Genomic DNA, 12,181 nt, shown 5'->3' with positions numbered 1-12,181 from the left:
CACACTTGGCGTTTGTACACGGGGGACGTTTGGAAATGCAATGACGCATTGAAACTTCTTTTATGTTGGGAAAAAAAAAAAAAAAACGTCTTTAAATAGGAAAAATGTCTTCATTTGCAGTGTTCAACATTTCAGGGATGTCAAATTCATTTTCAACTTCTTCGTAGTTATGATTTCCCTCAGAGGGCCATTATGACTGAAAATCATACAAAAAAATCATCTCATCCTATTATTACATTATTACAGTGAATATAAAATGTCTACCCACACATTTTTAAAAAAGCCTACTAAAACATCTGAACTTTATTTCGGTTTAATGAGTGGCCCTTAAAATGCTGGCAGGTGTGTGCTAACTCCCATTTAACATGAGTTTGAATGTGGTTGGTTGATTCTGAACAGGGAGAGGGTGTACACACTTGTGCAACCACGTCATCTCAGTTGTTTATTTTCAGTTCCCCTCTAAAAGATTTCCTTTATCTTGGTCTGACAAAAAAAAAAAAAGACATTTGAACAGGGGGTGTGCAGACTTTTTACATTTTTAACAAATCGAGTTATGGAATCAAATATAGATAATCCATTTTCTAAGCCGCTTATCCTCACAAGGGTCGCGGGAATATAGATAATATTGTTCAGTTTATGTCAATAATGGATTTGGTAAAAAGAAAATGCTTATAATATCCGTAAAAAGTGCAAAAAAAATAAAATTTCATACATCTTTTCTGCCAAAATGAAAATAAAAATAAATTTAGCAAGAAACGACGGGCCATATCTGGGCCCCCCGGCTTCAAGTTTGACACATGTGCATTAGACCGTCTAGGACGGGTGGGCAAACTTTGTAATGTGATTTTTAAAAACAGGCATACGTACTGGTAGTTTGATTAATAGTTTCATTTGATAATAAAATAATAATTCATTTTCATCTTTTAGTTCTATTATTTACAATTAATTAAATATCTTGAAAAATGCTCAACGTAAATGTAAAATTGTCTATTGTACCAATTTGTTGTAAACTTAGTATTTTGAATGCATCCATTATATGTATTCATACATCTGCACCCACTCCAAAGTCATGTCGCTGTGCTGACTCACAAAATCAATATTACCTGCAAAATAACTCATTTTATCCATGACTCTTCTTTTCTTTTCTTTTCTTTTTTTTTACATGACTCTCTGCAAACAGACTTACTGTATGAGTCATTTTTTATGTTCCTTTTACAATATGCAAACATGACCAGCAACTGGCATCGTGACTCAGAACAGAGTTCTTCTCAGAGTGGACTAGGGCGCGCACACACACACACACATGCACACACGCGCACACACACACACACACACGGGCGCAAGCGCGCGTATGCGCACATGCGCATGTGCTTACACTTTAATGACCTGTTTCAGTTGACCTGATATGTTTTCATTTGCCGCGCTCAACGTCTTTTCGTCGATGCCCGCTGCCTGTTTCCGTTGCACAAATGCTGCCTGCTGCTTCTCTAATTGAGGGCTTAATGCACAGAGTAAATTTACTGTACATTTGTATACGATATGTGAGATATGTGAGAACCAAAGTAGCTCGACCTTGTTGCTGTTTCGCTTGCATGAATGGACACACTTTTGCTGTTATGTGCGCCACCTGTTTCAGTCCGGTCAACTTTGTCTGTTTGAAGTCGATATGGGTTCTGCGTGTTCCAGTTGATAAGTTCTGCCCGTTTACGTCGAGGCGTTTCACCTTTTTCGTTTTTGGATTTTTTTTTTTGTCTGCTTCGTTTCATAACGCTCACCTGTTTCAATCAATGCATTTTCTGTCTTGTTCAGTCAATATGTTCAGTCCTTTCAGTTGATGCACTTCAACTATTAATGTTGATATATTTCACCTGTTTGTGTTTCCGTTGACAGACTTCACCGGTCACAAAGAATTAATTCCACCTGTTTCAGTTGACGGATTCTATCCGTTTTCGTTGTTACATTTCACCTCTTCCAAACCAATTTTCTACCTGTTTCAGTTGATGCCCTCCACTTGGATCAATTAATCTGTTTCGCCTGTTTTAACATATTTCAGTTGATATTTTCGACCTGTTACAGTTATTGCATTTCACGTTTGAAAGGATTCATTCCACCTGTTTCAGTTGATTCAGTTTGCTTGTTAAACTTCTTGCGTTTCACCTATTCAAATGGTTTATACCACCTGTTGCGTTTGATGGATTCCATCTGTGTCAACTTTAACAGTTCACCTTTTTCAAGTGATTCACTCGTTTCATTTGATGCCCTCTATCTGGATCAATAAATGCATTTAGTCCGTTTCAGCGGAAGCATGTCACTTATTTTAGTTTATGTTTTCCACCTGTTACATTTCAGTTGATGCAGTCCACCTGTTTCAAACGATTCATTCCACCTGTTCAGGTTGACGCCCTCGACCTGTATCAATTAATGCATTCTGCATGCTTCAACTGACACAATCCAAGTATTTTAGTTGTTGTCGTCCACCTGCCGCATTCATTTCATTCCACCTGTTGCGGTTGATGCATTCCGCCTGTCACATTTGTTGCATTTCACCTGTTTCAAATGAATCATTCCACCTGTTTCCGTTGACAGACAAAGAGGTTCAACTGAATGAGATGGAATCCGTTTGTTTTGATAGCCACCACCTGTATCAATTGATGTATTCTGCCTGTCTCAGTAGATGCGTTATAAATCTTTGAGTTGATTCACTTCGACTATTACGATTGCATTTGTTGCATTTCATCTATTTCAAGCAATTGATTAATGAGTTCCCCATGATTCAGTTCATGCACTTAAACTATTTTCAATTGATGCTTTCTGCCGGTTTCCCTTTTCCCGTTTTATTGGATCCCCTCCGCCCTCATCCACTTCACTTCCCCTGCACTTTTCTATTCTTGATGCATCTTTTTATTAAATTGATACGCTTTGGGTTCACCCACATTTAAACATAAAATGTGTTTTGGTGACCTTGGAGGTTTTCACACATAAAGCACGTTTGTGTTTGCACGCCTCTCTCAACTCATCACCCTCTACCACAGCTCATCATTGCGACATATTCATCCATTCGTTTTCTACACCGCTTATCTCGTTCAGGGTCGCAGCGGCAACATATTCAATATTGATTTATTAAATAGGATTTCCCTCATTCATATACACACTGTATAAATATCACACGTCAGACATGACAATTTTGTGGGTCCGGGAATAGAAAGTCACACAACATATATTTACATACACAGATATAGACTTGAATATACTAACTGTGCTGTATACACTCTACCTGTGCTTAGAATTTATAGCCCACCTATAAAGTTTTGTACAACAAATATTCCGCTTCTAAGAAAAAAAAAAACATACTTTACTTTGTAAATACTTAACACCATATCAAATTAGTAGGGAATTATGCAATCCTGTCATCATTAACATACATTTAGAGTGCACTAAATGTTCTTAAAGTACTTAAAACCTTTGTGCATTTGAGTTTTGAAATGCACAGATGGGCCAGGTCATTCGTACAGTAGATGAGGTTAGAAAAACATTATTTGTATAAGTAGAACACAGTCATCACAATTTGGAGTTTGTAATGAATTGAATTTTGTTTTAGCACTGACTGGTAGTTAGAACTTCACAATTTTTTGCTCACATACGCTACTAAAAGACTGTCATACACACCACTAAATCCTTTCACGCATCTTACTGAAATGCTCTCATATATTATACCGAAATACGTGTTTCATTCATGTGTGTATGAGAGCATTTCAGTAGTTTGTGTGAGAGGTAATCCTGAATCAAGTCCCTAACGGCCCCTAATCATAAGACCTTCTTTCACTCGGTTCTGGCTTTGCATCTCCTCCTGACATACGAACGTGTATGTGTGTGTGTATGTGTGTGTGTATGTGTGTGTGTGTGTGTGTGCGTGCGCGTGCGTGTGCGCGTGCGTGTGTGTGTGTGTATTGACACAGTCTCTCGCAGTCCGTCCGTCGAGTGGGAGGGCCGCAGTGTTCTCTTCAGTGGACGTGAATGGCCTCTTTATGGCTGCGGGCAGATGCCGCTCCGCTCCCTAAATTTAAAAGTACATACATGTGGATGTGTGAGACACGCTGACGACTAATGTGGCCCTGTCTGCTGAGGAATTGAAATGAAGGAGGTCCTCGTCTTACCCCCAAAAATGTCTGGATCCGCCAACCAAATATTTCTGTTGCCCTTATAGGAGTACGAAAAGAGCCATGGTTGCTCTTTCCATGCTCTGGTTTGATAAGACTCTTTAAAAGTACTGTAACACCACAGTAACTGGATGTTAATTCAATGATTTGGGCTACAAGTACCACACTTTGAGAATCACTAGTCTACTGTCTGTTTGTGTTCTGTGATTGACTAGCAAGCATTTCAGGGTGTACCCTGGCTCTTGCCCCAAAATCAACTGTGATAGGCTCCACATCACTGCAAACCCTGGACCAGGATAAGCGGTTATTTAAAAAAAAAGGGATGGATGGATGGATGGATGGATGGATGGATAGTGTATGCGCGTTTTGGTATTCCCTGACTCGACTCTTGCCCAGTGCCAGCTAGGGTAAACTCCAGGTGCAGATGCAAGACGTATTTTGCATTACATTCAGGTGATGCCATAATGGCAAAGTGTGTCCTCCACAAACCAGGAAATAAACCTGCTAACTACCCATCCACTGCGATTGGCTGGCGACTGGTTCAGGGTGTACCCCGCCTCCCGCCCGAAGATAGCTGGGATAGGCTCCAGTAGCCTGCGACCCTTGTGAGGATAAGCGGTAAAGAAAATGGCTGGGTGGACTAGCCATCCATTTTCTGTACCAGTTTCTCCTCATTCGCGCTGCAGCTCACTTCAGGCGAGAGGCGAACTGATCGCTCAGCCAATGGCAGGGCACACAGACAACCTTTCACACTCACAGATACGAATCCAATTTATATTTGCATATGAAAGAGGTCTGTGTCGGATTTGAAAAAAACATCAAATTGAACTGTTCACATTGACATGAAACAAACAAAACAGATGTCACATACAGTATTGGGAAAAAACATTTGAATTTGACCTGCAGTGTGAACGAAGCCTGACATAAGCAAATAAGACACCTTTTGCGAACAGTTTGGCCTTTGTGGATGACTGCTCTACTGAGACATCGTATTTAAGTTTATGACCAATCATTTCGGAGGCCTCACACAGAGATTAAATTGGAATTTCACTGAAGATGATAAAGATTGTTGCTCCTTCATTTAACTAATTTGTTTCAAACAGACCTGTCCTCCCCAGTTTCCTCTCCTCTGGAAGACGACAAAGACTTGTTTGTTTGGAGGTGCGATGACCTTCACGAACACTGTGGCCTTCATTCAGGATTTTGCATTTTTTTTTAAGACTTGTTACATAATATTTAACGATTTTTTTCTTCTTCTTCTCCCCCTACACGTTTGGATGCAGCATAGGCGCTGATAGAGTTCGAAGAGGAAGGAGGGATAATTTACGTTACCGGCCCGTTGAGAACACTCACTTCCTTATGCGGCGGCACAGACCTGCTTCTCATGCCCCGTTGCATGATGGGATCGATGGCCATTCCGCACTTTCTTGACGGTGTGCCAGGCGCGCATCGGCCATACCAGCTAGTCTGGCTGGCGTGCGGGTCTATCACTCAAAAAGAAGCGAAAATGTGGAATTATGGACATCAGTGTAAGGGCTTGTCATGTTGTTCATACAGTTAGCTGCAGTATCTGGCTAAAGGCAAACTTAAAGAAATCTAATATAATAATAATAATAATAATATAATATTATTATTATTATTATTATATATTAATAATATATTAATATTATTACAAAATTCTGATAAGTGGAAGAAAATGAAAGGATAAGATAAAATGTTTTATAAAATAATTATAATAAGATAACTATAATAATTATAATGTTAATAGATTCATAGGGATAAAATAAAAACAATAATAATAATTTATAATCAAATCAAATAAACAATAACATGTCATCAATATGAATACATTTAATTTTTATTTAGAATTGCAGGGTGGGCCGAGTGAAGTGCTCTCATGAGCAGTATATGGCCCTCGGGCCATATATTACTGGTACACCGTTTGTAGCACGTGTTGCAGTGTACCAGGACAGGACGCTAGGGGGCAGCACCGTCGCGGGGAGAGCCACGCTCTCGACCGGCGGCAAGCAGCGAGGACTTGGGAAGAGTGTTGTGGAGCGGGAGTGTGCTGGTGGAGGTCTGTGCAGGGGGAGGAGAAGGATGTCTCTCCGTCAGTCCGTCCGGCGGGGCCGTTGACCGGACGTAAACTTCTCGCCAGCTTCCCCTCGGGTCCACTTCACTCAGGAAGGCGGGGGGAGAAACAAGGAAGTGGACGCGGCGGGGACACTTTTTTTTTTTTTTTTTTTTTTTTTTCAAACGACCTTTTTTGCGGGTAAGTGCCGCTCATTTGTGTCCAAGTGTTCGAGGGGAATTAGTTTGATCTAATTGTGTGTTTGTTTGTTTGTGACCGCCAAGTGCGTGGAAAAGGACTACAAAGCGGGGTCGAATTTAAAGAACAACGTTGCCCCGGTGGTGAAGAGACCCACGTAAGTTGGAGTCAGGAAGTTGTGTTGTGAACGCTTGCAGTTCCCACGCTCATTCATTTTGGAACAGTACACGGCAACGCGAGTCGGGTCGTCGCTCAATGTAATCCCATTTCATCAAAAAGTCTGCCTTTACAAAGATAATAACGCTCATTTTTAAACACAATTATGGTTGTAGTGTGCTACTTACATACTACCATAATTTGCCACACAACGTGTGAAATATTTGCAACTGCAACCACAGGGATGCACCAATGCCACTTTTATTTTTTTCCCAGACAGAGTACAAGTACTCACATTGAATTACTCGCTGATACCAAGTACCAATACATTATACATTTCATGCCATAATGCCATTACCTATTAAAATTATGATGGAATTTAGTTTTATTTCAATGACATTTTTTTTAAAAAAGCACAATCTTTAACTCAAATATAACACTTTTACAAAATATTACCTTGAAGTAGTGCCACATGGTTGACACACACACGTGCACACACACACACATATATATATATATATATATATATATATATATATATATATATATATATTTAAAGCAATGTTTGCTATCTGCCAAACTGCACACTGCATGTTTAGGGAGGGTAGAGGAGTAAATGTCTGGCTGGTAAAGTGGTATCGGCGTCGTAGTATCTGAGAAGTTTTACAAGAACATGTACTGTATCGGCACCTGTAGCGATACTGGTAAAAGTATCCCTAATAATAAATAAATATACTCCCTTTTATTACTTGCGTCAAAACTGAGCATTCTTATATTGGGCGAGTGAATTGTTCATCGGTAGCACTCTTGTAATGTATGTTATCGTGTAACTAATGGACAGTTAAGTGCAGTGTTTCCCAACCGCTACCGAGCTAAGGCACATACTGTACATTAGAAAAATCTCACGGCACACCACCCAACAAAAAAATATCACAAAAAATATTGAAATAATGATGATCTCGTAACAATTAGTGTAAAATATGGCCTGTTTAGCTGAACACAAAGCTGTTATGCTGTTACATGGATTCCAACAGGTGGATACACAGACAGGTTACTTGTAGTTTTTGCCATCCAGTGGAAGAGCATTTCATAGTTCTGCCTATCACTAGATAGCATAGAATAATGTACCTTTGATCATTTATCTATTCCATAGATAGATGAACAAAGATACATTATTACATACATTATTAGAATGACGTTAGATAATTTCTCAAAGCTAAAACTAAAATATAGTATAGTATACCTTGGAAACACGTGGATGAGTGCTTAGCCTAGCTCACATTTTGATTTCATGTCTTATTAAATGGCTTTTACTGGGACAGTTGGGGCTAAGACAGACGAGGCACTGCAGTAAGTCGTTTTTATCTAATTATTATTATTATTTGTGTTTTATGTTCGATCTTTATTATGCTCAGCCCTGTGTTACAGCTGCGTTTGTTTTTCAAAGTGCTCCATAAAGTTTAATTGAGACTAAATGTGCTTTCTCCCATTCGTAAAACGTAAAATATTTCTGCTGTATCCCGTTAACATTTGGTTTGTGTACTTAAGCCTGAAAGTTTATCGAATGCAGTAGTTTACGGTGTTGTTAATAAATCAGCCCCCAGACCCTTTAACAGATAACATCCGTTCCGTTGTGCAGCAAACTTAGTTCCGATTTCAGAATAGAAGTGACCCCGCGCAGGACAAGTGATGTCGATAAAGGATGGACGAATAATTAGCATTCGTAGTATCTTTAGTTCATGTTAGTGAGAAACCAGCTGTGTTGATATCTTTTAAGAGTCAGCGTCATGGGGCTCGTTGCGCTCATCTAATCAAGAGTCTCATAAATGCAACACGGCCTTCCTTGGGCAGACCGTCTCAAAGGTTAAAGACACGCATACAGGTTTTATCAGTCACTTTTACACGGCTGGTAAAAAGCTGGCATTTTTCTGCCATTTTTCATTTTTGTGTTGCTGCTGTGTGAAGTTTAATACCTGACACTCACTTATTCTGCTCTGTCGTGTCAAAAGCAGTTGTTGCTGGCCAACAAGGATTTTATACGTCATGCCAGACTTTGTGGCTGATGGCATCTCATTATCTGAGACCGTGTTGACCGGTGACTGCAGTTCGCTGGATTCTGTGTTAAAGGTACTTAGCTTTTATGGTTGTCTCATGGTGGTCTCCTTCAGTAGTTTAATCCTTGGATGTGATTCAGGTTATTTATTTATTTTTGAAGGTTGCGTTTTATCATCTTGTTTTATTGCTTCCTTCTCACCGCTTTTCTTCGTGGCTTTCAGTTTATGATTTGTATTCATTTTTCTTTACTCTGTAGCGTGTCCCAAAAGTAAAAATTAAAAGTACAGTTTCTTTGTTCTGTTTGTTTTTTCCCTCAGATATCCTTCAGCAGACATTTGGCCATCAGCATTTGATAGCTTCGGCTTTGAACATTTTGTAAGCATGTAATTCCCTTGCCCATTGCTTGCTAATTGACATTGGAGCAATGTTGCAAAATTGCCGCTTGGCAAGGCGTTTTTCTGTCCCCAACTGCAGTTCAGCCACCAGTTTGAGAAGCTTTATGGTCGTCGCAGTGCTCCAACGTGTTGTACAATTTACACTTTCCATGGCAAGTTTCTCAAAACAGGATCTGTTCGAGTTCAGGTTGTTCAAAGGCATCAATGCAGAAGATTAAGATGCCCACAACCTGAAGTCAGTAGTGGTAAAGCTTTATCACTCTGCAGCATCCACTGAATCGAGCTTTAGTTGATGGTTGGTTAGTTCCTGCGCAGCCCTCCAGATAGACTTTCTCTGGATTTGCGTAAATGCCTTCTCTAAGAGTTGTGTGTTTTCGTCAGTGGAGGTCTTCCTCGCGCCTTCTGCTACGTGGTTCGTAAAGAACAGATATTGTTTTCGAGAAACTTGCCATGGATAGCGTGAATTGTACTACGAGTTGGAACATTCTGATGACCACAAAGCTTCGCAAAATGTCGCTGAACTAGAGTCTGGGAGAGAAAAAACTCTTGCCAGGCAGCCTAGTTTGCAACACTGCTCCAATGTCAATTGGCAAACGATCCTGTGTGGCATTTGCATGATTTCCCCGTGCTTGCGCGGGTTTTGTCCAGGTACTGCGGCTTTCACCCACATTGCAAAAACATGCGTGTTAGGTTAATTGAAGACTCCAAATTGCTCATAGGTGTGAATGTGAGATTGAAGGGGTATGACTAGTTGTTTCTCTGTGTCGTACAATTGACTGGATACCAATCCAGGGTGTACACTTGGTGACCTTAATGAAAACTAGCGCTAAACAAAATGGATTGATGGATGGATGCCTGGGAAGCAAGTCTGTTGTTTTAAATCCAAGGTTGGCTTGTATTTCAGTAAATAAATGCCACATATTCTCTTACAGCTCTAATGCGCCAATTAGCCACGGTCTCTTTGGTTTTGTCGGCTAATGTAGACACCAGGGAACATTTGTGGTCACCTAGCTAATTTAGGCATTGCTTTGCAGCGAAGTATGCCAGACAGGAAGTTCTATGCTATTTTCAGATCAGGATAGCAGGAAAATATAATGACGTACCCCACCCAAAAAATTGTTAGGTGTATAGAACTCTTGATCGTTTATAAAGTTCACAAGCGCAGCATCATTAAAGTGGCGCCTCCTCACAGGTATTTATGTACACTTTTATCTCGGCCCAGCCACTCTCCTCTTAGTTTTAGTGCCACTTGTCGTCGCCTCCAAGCTAGGTTGGGATGACTTATCTTTTGGTTAGTGTAGCTGGTCTGTATAAACTTCCCCCCAACACCCGCTGGGCCTCGGCTCAGCCCCCTCAGGTCCCGTCTCGCAGTTATTTATAGCCGCCAAGGTCAGGGGGAGATTATTTGAGATACAGTATGTCAGTGGAGAAATGGCGGAACACAGGCAGACCTCCGCCAAGGTTGAACTGTTAACAAGAGTGGGGGGTGGATTCTGGTGAGCGGCAGTTTGTGCAATCAGCAGGTGTGGTCTGACAAGAACAAGGCAGTGGGGGGTGGGGTGACTGTAATGATTAAGAATTCTGTCCATTATGTGGAATTAATTAAATGGGACGTACTGTAACATTTTCTAAATTGCTCATCTGATGTGAAATTAAACAACCAAGTTCTGTATTTCTTGAGTTTTCTGCCTGCTGTGAGAGAGGGATTCTAAAATTGCAGGAATGTGTCGAAACAGTGTGGTTTAGAAATAATCCCACCCCATCACCGTATTTCCCCGCCCATGACTTGGCAGCTCGGCTGGGTGAAGACCCGCAATTTTTAAGGCAAAGTTTTAACCGTGGGGGAAGCATGTGTTTGGTGTTTGATATGCGCAGATTAGCACACTAATTGACAAGTGTAATTTCTTGGCTTGGTGATGAAGTGCTGCCTTCAAAATACAGTGGTGGTGGTACAGTTTTTTTTAGATACGAGCCGTCGCTTGGCCGTTTTAGTTTGTCTTGAGTTGTGAGCAATAATTCGAGTTAGAAGTGCTAGATGGTGGCAGCGAACTTCACAATAAGCAGCACATGAACAAACATAAACAAGCAAACAAACAAAAAAAAAAGGTTAATATTACTGCATCTTACTGAGTAGTAGTGACCGTCTTCGTTATGTACAGTGCTGAGAAAAAAATATTTACACGTTCCTCATATTCTTAGTGTTTTTGGAAAAATATCACGGCACACCACCGAAGAGAAATAATGACAATCTTCTCTCACTTCACTCCCAAACTGACTTATTCAGTGTGTGAAGTCTGGGCCTGTGTAATTGAACATAATATATATATATTCGCAGGAAGCCACGACTTATTCTGTTGTATGAATGGCAACAGGTGAATGGACCCCTGGGCCTGATCCCGCCCCTCGATTGATTGGGTGGGGTCCTCAGCCGCCGCGGTGCGGCCAGAGCAATTACAGGACACTTCTGTCAGTCTTTGTGCAGTGTAAAACGGTATCAATTCACTTGCATGTATCTGCAGGCACACACCCCTTACTGCAACAAATAACTCGTGAATATGCAAATCGCTAGTGTATCCCCTCACTTATACTCTCGTCCTGTACACTTTTATATTTTACATATTTAATGCCACCACACTTCCGTTGTACAGCCGGGTTCACGACCCTGGTCCTGCATGCTTCTTCTCCTGTCCTTGTCCTGTTCTATCTTGTCCTGTCCTTCCCTCACAGGGTGAAGCACTACAGCCCCATGCAACAATCATATTTAACATTTCATTGTTGTAGATTATGTAATGATTTACTTCACTCATCCTGTTTGCAATTAGTGCTTTGTCTTTTGTCTTTGTTTCTTTCTCCCTTCTAGAAACTTTGTTCTGGTCAACTTATCTAGTCTGATCCTCAAAAAAACCTCTATTATAATACCACAGCGGACGCTTAAAAACTCCACTTTGACACAGTAAAACTGTTTCGGCATAAAAGGGATACAGATTTTCCATTCTGCTTGACCTAACAGCCGAACAGGACAACAAATAAAATAAATGTTAAAAAATCGGTGAATACACTGGTTTATTGTGCTTTCTGCCATCTAAGAAGAAAAAAAGAAGGAAGAGCGTATATTGTTGAAATTGGATTATTTCCCATGGCGCCCTGAT

The 12,181-nt window shown here is 40.6% G+C and overlaps 1 protein-coding gene across 6 annotated transcripts in view; it reads left to right on the top strand.

The window, feature by feature from the left end:
- Nucleotides 1-6,151: 6,151 nt before the first annotated feature.
- The window catches only part of ppip5k1b (diphosphoinositol pentakisphosphate kinase 1b), a 40,177-nt gene continuing 34,147 nt past the window's right edge, over nt 6,152-12,181 (top strand). For 2 of the 6 annotated variants that reach the window (XM_061677847.1, XM_061677848.1), the window contains exons 1-2: nt 6,152-6,429; nt 6,513-6,583. The gene's annotated coding sequence lies outside the window, so the exon portion shown is untranslated. The remainder of the gene's footprint in view (nt 6,430-6,512; nt 6,584-12,181) is intronic. The other 4 variants (XM_061677850.1, XM_061677849.1, XM_061677852.1 and 1 more) reach the window with 3 other exon arrangements.

Source organism: Phycodurus eques, chromosome 5 (genome assembly GCF_024500275.1).
Source record: "Phycodurus eques isolate BA_2022a chromosome 5, UOR_Pequ_1.1, whole genome shotgun sequence".
In the NCBI taxonomy this organism is placed as follows: Eukaryota; Metazoa; Chordata; class Actinopteri; order Syngnathiformes; family Syngnathidae; genus Phycodurus; species Phycodurus eques.
The sequence above is the reverse complement of the archived record's forward strand: the minus strand, read 5'-3'. Positions and strand labels throughout refer to the sequence as shown.